The sequence below is a fragment of the Myxocyprinus asiaticus genome, chromosome 39, assembly GCF_019703515.2.
Source record: "Myxocyprinus asiaticus isolate MX2 ecotype Aquarium Trade chromosome 39, UBuf_Myxa_2, whole genome shotgun sequence".
NCBI lineage: Eukaryota > Metazoa > Chordata > Actinopteri > Cypriniformes > Catostomidae > Myxocyprinus > Myxocyprinus asiaticus.
In genome coordinates this window covers 28,762,461-28,773,851 of record NC_059382.1, presented here as the reverse complement: position 1 = coordinate 28,773,851, position 11,391 = coordinate 28,762,461, and the positions used below count along the sequence as shown (strand labels likewise).

Genomic DNA, 11,391 nt, shown 5'->3' with positions numbered 1-11,391 from the left:
TGCATTTAAATAATTGACAATATTCCTTTTCAGCATATGTGCATAATTTTCCATATTGTTAAGCCTATGTAGAATGCCAATTTTAATCTATTTCAATGTTTGATTTTTATTCACATTTTTTGTAGTGCCCAGTCGAGAACCACTGCTCTAAAGACACTGCCCTTCCATAATTTCCAGAGTACACTGCTTCTGTTATCACCAAACAGCATTTTTATTGACTTTTATTCAAATATTTTATTCAAGACTAACAAAAATTGCAATTGCCAATAACCTGCACACCCTAATATATTGTTATCTTACATAAGCTCTGACTGCATAGGTTTCTCAATCTACTTCTTGTTCTTGCTTTATGTAATGTACAGTGGGGTCCAGATGTCTGAGACCACATTGAATTTTTAAACCTGAAAAAAAGAAGAAGAAGAAAAAAAAAAAGTTAGATTTCCTTGCATCCACTGAAGCACATATACGCCCTCTGAAACCTTCTCAAATCATGCTGGATAACAAGAATCGTCAGGTTTTGTCCAAACAAATGGGGGGGCATACCAAATACTATTTTTCATTTCAACTTTTTACTCATATTGTTATGCTGCTGATAATAACTTGTGGAGGTAAATGCTAGAAAATGTATAAAAGAATGCAAAAGAGTAGCATATGTATTGGTAGTCTCAGACTTTTGGACCACACTGTATCTTGTCTTTGTAGCCTTATATCTTATGTATCTCTTTCTTACTTAGTATTAATGTTACTGATTAATTAATAACAGTGAAATAAATTCAAAACGAGTACTGTAGGTTGTCATGGCAATATAGAATCGATCTCGAAACGTCACACATCAGTACGCACCTGTCAGCTGGAAATCCATCCGCGTCTAATCACGACCCTCCATTCCTTTCAATTCGGTCACTCCAAACACAACAATTGAAAGGGACATTGATATGACATTTCTTCGGCCGTCCGTTTCTTTTGTAGCTTTTTCTTTATAAATGCATAAAACAGTTGTTAGTTGAGTTACTTGCCTGTCCAGTTCTCGCCACCCACAGATTTCACTGGCAAAACAACTCCACATTCGAGTTTATAACGCTCCGAGACGGTGCGGAGCCTCAGTATGACGAGTTCAGCCGTTAGTTGTATCAATAACTTCAGTAAAATAAAAACAGCTTCTCACGTTATTTAAAGTCATACAGTTCATTCCTCCACCTAGAAGTGATGAGTGACACTTCTTCCCTCCAGCGGCTGCTAAAGAAGGCGCGTGAAAGAGGAGGAGCGGAGAGCTCGCGTGCATCTGACAGATTCACTGCTCAGTTTTTATACATTTTAATGATTTGCATGAGACATGTGTTGTTTTGTTTTGTTTTGTTTTTTTAAAAAACGGCAGACCGCAGAACAACGTACCGAATATACGTGTAAACAACATCAAAAATAAGTATTATTGCCAACACTGGCTTAAAATCTAATCTAATAAAAAAAAAAAAAAAAAAACGCAGCAAGTTTTAGCTTGATAATTCATGTCCTAATAATTTAAAACCAAATTTCGTAAACGAATTTACATCCGTAACCATGAAAAAGGTTACGTATATAAAATAGAAATAAATGCAATGAATTTGCTCATTTTGTAAAGATTCTCTGACTGGAATCAGTTTGTTGTTTTTATTTATTTATATTGTATTTTATATTTTAATATTTTTATAATATTTTTGCTTATAGCTTATAATATAATGTGTTTGTCCCCAAACAGAAACAATGTTATTGTTATATAATTAATATTATATAATTTGGATTACAGTCACTTTTTTAAATGGGTTAAGTTTTTGTTTATTATTATTCTGTAAATCTCATCAGAACATTTATGAGGAATAAATGTCATTTTAAGAGCTGTAGACACAAAAACAAAAAAACAGCCAACAAATTTCTCCACTGATTTGCATTTTGGTCAATAAAAGGGAAACCGCCAGATGCAGCAATACTGAATGTGCAATATGTGTTCTTGAGTTCAGGGCCGTAGCTAGTGAGGTGAAAGGTGGTAATCATTCTAAGGGCCCAAAGGTCCAGGGGGCCCCACAACAAATTCTAAACTGTATTTTTTTAATAGGAAAGGGGCCCAGAGCAATATACAGTTAGGGGGGCCAGATTACTTTGCTACGGTCCTGCTTGAGTTGGCTATGTGGTGCTTTGAAGATTAAAGACATACTTTATGTTACATTAGGCACTTAAGATCAGTGTACTGTAAACAGAACAAAAGGTTGCAGTGACTGTGAAACTACTGAAATCTGTAATGTCAGTAGTATAGTAAAATAGGACTGCCACAAAAAAAAAAAAAAAAAAAAAAAAAAATATCAAATGCATTTATCCAAATAAATAAAATGTAAATTAAAATGTTAATAAATCAATTTTAACTTTACAATTTGACAAACAGACATAATTGAAATTATATGTAAATGTGTTTTATTTTTTAAATGTGACAATATTATGTTTAATGCACTGTATTAAATGCAACTTTTAAATTAACTTTTAAATTATTGATAAATTATCAATACATATCGCTGGGGGCCTGGGTAGCTCAGCAAGTAAAGACGCTGACTACCTCCCCTGGAGTCGCAAGTTGGATTCCAGGTCATGCTGAGTGACTCCAGCCAGGTCTCCTAAGCAACCAAATTGGCCCGGTTGCTAGGGAGGGTAGTGTCACATGGGGTAGCCTCCTCGTGGTCGCTATAATGTTGTTCTCGCTCTCGATGGGGCACGTAGTGAGCTGTGCATCGATGCCGCAGAGAATAGCGTGATGCCTCCGCACACGCACTATGTCTCCGCAGTAACGCGCTCAACAAGCCACGTGATAAGATGCATGGATTGACGGCCTCAGATGCAGAGGCAACTGAGATTCCTCCTCCGCCACCCGGAACTTAGAGCACATTGGGAATTGGGCATTCCAAATTGGGGAGAAAAGGGGAGTAAATCAAATAAAAAATAAATAAATCAAATAAAAAAATTATAATAAAAAAATTATCTATACATATCAATCAATTAAAACTTGAATTCTTTTTTTTTTTTTTTTTTAAGTGTCACTCTTAGACCTACAAGGTAAATACGAGTGTTTCCTTTAACATTATGAATTAGAAGTAAACAGATTGACTGAACTATGCTTCAGTAGACCTAACCCGTCTCTAAAAGACTCCTGAAAGCAGGGTGAATCTGTATTTGTTGTCCAAAGAGGAAGGGGGAGATTACTGCAGTCTGAACAAAAACTACGGTACATCAAACCTGCATGCTTTCCATAATTGTCTCCATGCACTGTTTGTTCTGAAAACATAGACAGCAAGAGGAAGCATACTATATTATCAACCCATTAAAGTAAATTACACAACTTCCAAGTCTGAAATTAGATAATGTTTTGGTGCATCTGTTTTATGCATGTGCATGCATATTTTTGAGTCCATTGGGACATCGATTGTGGCTGTCTATCAGCATGCATTATGAATATTTGAGAAGTACCCTGGAGCCACGAGAAATGACTACACAGCACTACATCGGGAAGCAGACCAGTTCTTTCCTCTTAAACATAATGGTCTGTGTTATCAACCCATCGCAAACACTTACATCATGTGGCTCTGTTTACAGTTTGTGAATACTGGTATCAAATTTACTTGTACTCAAGATTTACCATGTTTATAATGCCTTTAAAAAGCCCATCAGATAATTCATATATTTTAGCTTTGAGGCCATCTATACAGTATGCTAGTGTACTTCTAAAAGTTGATAAAGTTAACTTTTTGCAGGTAAAAACATTTCAAATCAATCAAATTACAATAAATCTTCTGGTTTAGTCATCATGTCTACAGTATTACATTCAAACTTCCAGCTGCACATAAAAGCACATCTGGTAAGATCCTATCAGTCTTGAGTCAGTTTCAGGTGTTGATTTCAGATGGCCTTTTGCTGCAGGCTGCTCACTGTAGTCTGTTTAAACCCGACAGACCTGTGGCTGGGATTTTGCCTCGTCATATTCTGGAGTTCAGAAACGGCTATTGATGCCAGACTGCTCATAGCAAAGCACACACACATTTTGAGTGGTTATCATTGGTTTGAGAGATGTTTGCTGTAAAGTATATGTTAATCAAACACATATTTTAATTGGAAGAAGTTGCAACATATAGTCTCATCATGACAACTCATGTTATAGTTCATACGAGATGGCGAAATCGTAAGATATCGCATGACTTGGCATGTATGAAGAGGTCCAACTTTTATTCCCATAGAGACCAACCAATCAACAAACAGAATTTCAAATCAATACAATACAGCCATCAAATTCTAGCCAGCCTCCTATCCAACTCTTCATTTTAAGAAAGGAAACATCTCTTAAAAAATTTGGTGACTTATTTCATATTCATTTATGCAATACAGATGACTGATATGTCAATAACCTGTAAGACACTTCCCTCATCTCGTTCCAAACACAAATCTTTCTTTCTTCTGTGGTACACTACAGTTATTTTTTTAAATCAATGTTAGGATTAGGGTTCGTGTAAGGGGTTAAACTTTCTGGTTAGGCTAAGGTTTGGGTTAGGGATTATAGGAAAAATCATAATAGCGACATAATAATTATTTAGAGTTGTTCTGAGTGGCACTGCAAAGATGGTTTACCAGAGCATGTTTTCAAACAGGTTTCCCAAGCACCCCAGCCATTTGACATTGTTTGCTATTTTGGACTGGTCAGGTTTCTTAAACAGTGTTTTGATAATGCCACAGAATTAAAAATCCCCCCCCCACAACACACACACATTAAAAAATAAGTTCAGAAAAAAATAAATAGGCAACCAGCTTCAAGGCTCTTTTTAAGTTTTCAACGGAAGCTAATTTAAATGCAACAAACTTGGAAATAAGAATGATGTCTACACATTTACCCAAGCTTGCAAGTTTAGCTGAGCATAAATAGTGTTTTCCTGGTTCAGACAAATTTTTGTTTGGAACAAGATACTCTTTGTTAAGCATAGTTTCATTTCCACTAAAGGTCATGTGCCAGCCAAATCAGAATACCACTTAGTTGAGCTAACTTAAAAAGTAGTGTACATCATCATCACCACTAAACATTCAAAGAGTTTAAGGGTAGTTCACCCAAAAATGATAATTCTCTTATCATTTTTAGAAATGATATGGTGGTTAGCCACAGGCTTGTGCGTCAAGCTCTGTCTATTCCTCCTCCTCTTCCAAATGGCGGGAAGGACAGCCGCGGCATCCACTGCTGGTGAGAGGGTATTGTTGTTCTCTGGCTGGGGTAAGAAGGGGAGGTCCGCAGACGCCCAGGCGGAGATGATACCATCCCACTTTATAGCCAAATTGATGACCTCTGAAAAACTCTCCCCCTCCGTCCCATATGGAACGCAGAACCTGAGAGGTTGGACTAGACCCACCATAAAAAGGTCTCAGGCTGGAATGATTTACAGTGCATCCGGAAAGTATTCACAGCGCTTCACTTTTTCCACATTTTGTTATGTTACAGCCTTATTCCAAAATGGATTAAATTCATTATTTTCCTCAAAATTCTACAAACAATACCCCATAATGACAACATGAAAGAAGTTTGTTTGAAATCTTTGCAAATTTATTACAAATAAAAAATTTAAAAAAATCACATGTACATAAGTATTCACAGCCTTTGCCATGACACTCAAAATTGAGCTCAGGTGCATCCTGTTTCCACTGATCATCCTTGAGATGTTTCTACAACTTGATTGGAGTCCACCTGTGGTAAATTCAGTTGATTGGACATGATTTGGAAAGGCACACACCTGTCTATATAAGGTCCCACAATTAACAGTGCAAGTCAGAGCACAAACCAAGCCGTGCAGTCCAAGGAATTGTCTGCAGACCTCCGAGACAGGATTGTATCGAGGCACAGATCTGGGGAAGAGTACAGAAAAATTTCTGCAGCATTGAAGGACCCAATGAGCACAGTGGCCTCCAACATCCGTAAATGGAAGAAGTTTGGAACCACCAGGACTCTTCCTAGCGCTGGCCGCCTGGTCAAACTGAGCGATCGGGGGAGAAGGGACTTAGTCAGGGAGGTGACCAAGAACCCGAGAGGGGAACCTTCCAGAAGAACAACCATCTCTGCAGCACTCCACCAATCAGGCCTGTATGGTAGAGTGGCCAGATGGAAGCCACTCCTCAGCAAAAGGCACATGACAGCCTGCCTGGAGTTTGCCAAAAGGTACCTGAAGGACTCTCAGACCATGAGAAACAAAGATTGAACTCTTTGGCCTGAATGGCAAGTGTCATGTCTGGAGGAAACCAGGCACCACTCATCACCTGGCCAATACCAATGTTTTTCAGCGGCAGGAACTGGGAGACTAGTCAGGATCGAGGGAAAGATGAATGCAGCAATGTACAGAGACATCCTTGATGAAAATCTGCTCCAGAGCACTCTGGACCTCAGACTGGGGTGAAGGTTCATCTTCCAACAGGACAATGACCCTAAGCACACAGCAAAGATAACAAAGGAGTGGCTCCGGGACAACTCTGTGAATGTCCTTGAGTGGCCCAGCCAGAGCCCAGACTTGAACCCGATTGAACATCTCTGGAGAGATCTGAAAATGGCTGTGCACCGACGCTCCCCATCCAACCTGATGGAGCTTGAGAGGTCCTGCAAAGAAGAATGGGAGAAACTGCCCAAAAATAGGTGTGCCAAGCATGTAGCATCATACTCAAAAAGACTTGAGGCTGTAATTGGTGCCAAAGGTGCTTCAACAAAGTATTGAGCAAAGGCTGTGAATACTTATGTACAAATGTTTTTTTTTATTTTATTTATTTATTTATTTTTATAAATTTGCAAAGATTTCAAACAAACTTCTTTCACATTGTCATTATGGGGTACTGTCTGTAGAATTGAGGAAAATAATGAATTTAATCCATTTTGGAATAAGGCTGTAACATAACAAAATGTGGAAAAAGTGAAGCGCTGTGAATACTTTCTGGATGCACTGTAACTCTAGGCCCAAAGACAACACCAGAAATTCCAGTGCATACACCCACATCGACCAGTCTCCCTGACGGAGACCAGCAAGCTCCTTAACCTGCGCTCTACGGCATGCAGGGGAACAGCCATTCAAAAGAAAAAAAATAATGCCTGCTGGGTCAAGAACTGGTAGGATCATTATGCCAGGGTTTGCAGGAAGGAGAAACCAAATGCAGGCATGAAATAAAGAGATCTTTATTAAATGAAAATAAAACAGAACAAAAAACAGGTAAATAAACAAAGTTACCAGGAACCAACTCTGAACAACACGACTGAACAGGGTAACTTACAAAACGATCCAACATAGGACAGAGCACACAAGGGAAACATAAAGAGAAAGAAATCAAGAGGTAAACAAGGAAGGCAGGTGAAGCACATTAACTAATAACAAGGTAACAATGAAGCGGGGTCTAAATGAGAGACAGGAGAGCACATGGCAAACAAACCTGACAGAAGCCATGTGCTCACACCAAACACGATGACTAGACATGGAGCATTGGTATCCGGATCCAACTCCGAACAAAACCAAACCAGACCGAAGAGTCAGGATCCAGACATCATGCTCCAAACATGTAAGCACAGACAGGACAGAAGAGCGCACTGCAAGGTATTAACACGCTCACACGAAAACACGAAACATGAGTGTCAGGATCGTGTCACCACAATAAACATAACTGACAAGGGGACAGGACCCTGACAGCGTAACCTAACAGGGTTCCCAAATTTCTGACCCATGAATTTTCAGGACCTTCCAATGACTTTAACCAGGGCCGTTTATAGCTATAATCAGTATAAGCGGCTGCTTAGGACCCCCGTGCCACCATGGGGTCCCGCAAAACAAGGTCGTTTTGTATTTTTATTTATTTAATTCTTTATTTTTAAAACATACTAAAAGCTGCAATTAAGACTCAGGCAGATGTTTTGGCTAAATTAGACATTTTTTGGGGCCCCCTAGTGGCCCGAAAGGGAAGGGAGAATGTAACTGCAAGGAGAGAGTTGTAGCTAGATGCGATGGTTTTTCGTCATCTTGAAGTGCACCTACATGTCAGGAGCGGAAAAAAGAAAAAGGAAAAGGAGCAGAAATGCACCCAGACCACTGAAATTAATGTACAGTAAGCCATGGTGTTTGTTCGTTGTCTTAAATTGCGACAATTAGTTTTTTTTTTGGTGGGGTGGTGTTGGCTTCCTCGGGGATTAAACTGAACATGCTCAAAAGCTTACAAGTTCTACCTTCAAGGCCAAACATAACATTGTATGTTCTCTCTCTTTAAAATGTAAGTTGATCACACTAAGTCGCATAAAAGTTGACCTTGCTCACTGGGGTTATAAATACAATTATTATTTAATTACTTATTTTTAAACACAATTCACAATCGAATTTTATCAAACTACACAATGATGACTCTAAGACATTATAGATATTACAGTTTTATCTTCTGTTAATGCATGATCTTCTGTAAAGCTGCTTTGAAATAATGCGTGTTGTGAAAGGCGCTATACAAATAAAAATGACTTGACTTGACTTGACTTGACCTTATTCGATTTTTCTTCATAAGATAGTTCAATCAACTTTTAAAATAGAGTTGGATTTTTTTAAAGTGCATCTGCCATTGGTCAACTAAACAGATATTCCTGTCTCAAACAACTTTTGGTGTCACTGTATATTAAGTTGGGATAGTTGAAAGTGTCTTACTGAAAAAAGTACACACTTGTGTTCAATTCTTGCGTAACCTCAGTATATCTCTGTCAATCTCTCCAGTTTGTTTGTTTAAGCAACTGTAGATGGTTATTATTATTGTGCGCCTCATAACATGCATAGGTGCCACACTAACCCCTTAATGGCAGTACTGGCCTGTCTTGAAGGCAAAAACATTTCAGCATATAAGCATATGACTGCCATATGATGGTCAACCGAGCCATTTTCGGGGGAGGGGGTGAGAGGCGGGGATAGGGGTGGACATTGGCCTGGTCCCACTATGGTCCTCTATGGTATCATTGGCTCTGGGGAGAGGCGGCCCATCCATAATTTTTTTTCTCCAGGTCTCATGAATTTTTAGCGACGACCCTGATGGTCAGCACATGATTAAGCCGGCTTTGACTTTGGTCTTATTATTACTGGTCCATACTAAAATGAGTATGATTTGCAAAATTACACATTCACACTGGGCATTTTTGATTCATGAATAATCAAATTTCTTTGATTTTTTTGTTTGAACCACCAACATTTTCAATGAACCACAGGCCAAATTCGAAAAGGCGATGCAAGAGATCAATAGCTGAATACAAAAACCAAAGGTAAATACCTCTGAGACAACAGACCTTGCCACTTTATATTTATTACAATGATTTTCAAGAATTGTTTTGAAGGCAAAAGTCTTTTAGGGGCTATATACATTTTAATCTCACAGGGAATAATTCATAAGGTGTATTGGAATTTCCATTGTCAAAAATGTTCACATGGGTGAAGAATGTTTGAAAAATCTTTGACTTACGTCCAAATGAGAGAGAGACTGAGTGATTTTTGGAAAGCATTGCCTAATTTTTCCCATGCCCGAAAGTCAAGGCATTGGAAATTTACTTTTGTAGATACGTTTCACAGGTGCTTAAGAAATATCCTCTTTAAAACACAGGACTAGGCCTCAGCACTCAGTTCTAGATATTTATGTTAAGTGTTTTTCTCAAGACCACTACTAAGAAAGTGAGCAGAACTGCAAACTTTGGTGGCATTCTATTAGAGCACAACAGCTGGGTTCCTAAGTAAAAATCCCTTTCATTTTCTCAGGGAAATAGTTTTTTTAACTGATAATGTATAAATCTTTCACAACACCTACCAAGAACTCACCTACCCAGACTGTTAAAGGAATAGTTCACCCAAAAATATATTTTACTCATCATGCCATCCCAAACTCGAATGACTTTGTTTTGCCAAACACAAACAAAGACTTGTTGAAGGTTGTATGTGTTTATATCAGTGGGGTCCAAAACTTTCAAGCTCCAACACAAGTAACCCATACAATTCAGGTGGTTTAATTCAGGTCTTCTGAAGCAATATGATCTCTTTGGGTGAAAAACAGACCTAAATTTAAATCTTAAACCAAGACCACTGAAAAATAGGACAGTTAATGTTGTGCTCTATACTGATTTGATTCAATGCTTTAATCCTTGATCCAATTTTCTGCTTTTGAAAGGAAAGCCCAGATTCTAGTTCACTTAGTGACACTACCAGAACAATTCATAAGAGAGTATCTGGAACCCCAAAATCACCTTTAATGAACAATGATATGTCTAAATCCACTTAAGATGAGAGAAAAACTCCAGGCAAAGCTTTTAACATACAGCAGAACCTTCAGGATTAAGTCTCTGTGTCCTTTTCTTTCTGAAACCATTTCTGGATCAAAGTAAAAATTTCAGTAATATTTAAAATTGATTTAGCACAAACAATATGAATGAGAGAACAAAAAGTCTCGCTCAGTGGAGAAAATTTATGACACAGTATTAGTAACATATTGAGGCCTCGTAAACATTTGGCTTTGTTCAGACAAGCCTATCTATTTCATTGCTCTATTTAGGTAGCATAATTGTGTGAGGAAGATCAATGCCTATTTTCTGTAATTCCATGAGCAAAAGACTTCCTGAACAAGATTTGACTGGGTGTCTTTGCAGAGTTTTACAGTAACAGTTCAGTGAGGTATGTGAAATCAGCTTTTTGTTTTCTTCTTCTTCTTCTTTTTTTCCCAATTTGGAATGCCCAATTTAAGTCCTCGTGGTCGCGTGGTGATTCGCCTCAATCTGGGTGGTGGAGTATGAATCCCAGTTGCCTCCGCGTCTGAGACCATCAACCCACGCATCTTATCACGTAGCTTATTGAGTGCGTTGCCACGGAGACATAGCGCGTGTGGAGGCTTCACGCCATCCACCGCGGCATCCGCGCTCAACTCACCACGCGCCCCACCGAGAACGAACCACATTATAGCGACCACAAGGAGGTTACCCAATGTGACTCTACCCAGTTGCTTAGGAGACCTGGTTGGAGTCACTCAGCACACCCTGGGATTCGAACTAGTGAGCTAGCGAACTCCAGGAGTGGTAGCCCGTGAAATTAGCTTTTTGATGACTGTGTGTTTTATGCATGCCTTAAAGTGTTTTTGGAGCTTCAAAATGTTGGTACCAATTTACTTGCATTGTGATGACCTACAGAGCTGAAATATTCATCAAAAAATATTTGTTTGTGTTCAGCAGAAGAAAGAAAGTCATACACTTCTGGGATGGCATGAGGGTGAGTAAATGATAAGAGAATTTGAATTTTTGGGTGAACTATTTCTTTATGGACAGATTGCCTGTTAGATGTTAAAGGGATAGTTTCAAACTGAAAACATGGTCAT

The 11,391-nt window shown here is 38.6% G+C and overlaps 1 protein-coding gene across 4 annotated transcripts in view; it reads right to left on the bottom strand.

The window, feature by feature from the left end:
• The window catches only part of ptgir (prostaglandin I2 receptor), a 143,288-nt gene extending 142,096 nt beyond the window's left edge, over positions 1 to 1,192 (bottom strand). For all 4 annotated transcript variants that reach the window (XR_007895391.1, XR_007895392.1, XR_007895390.1 and 1 more), the window contains exon 1: positions 844 to 1,192. The gene's annotated coding sequence lies outside the window, so the exon portion shown is untranslated. The remainder of the gene's footprint in view (positions 1 to 843) is intronic.
• Positions 1,193 to 11,391: the final 10,199 nt, after the last annotated feature.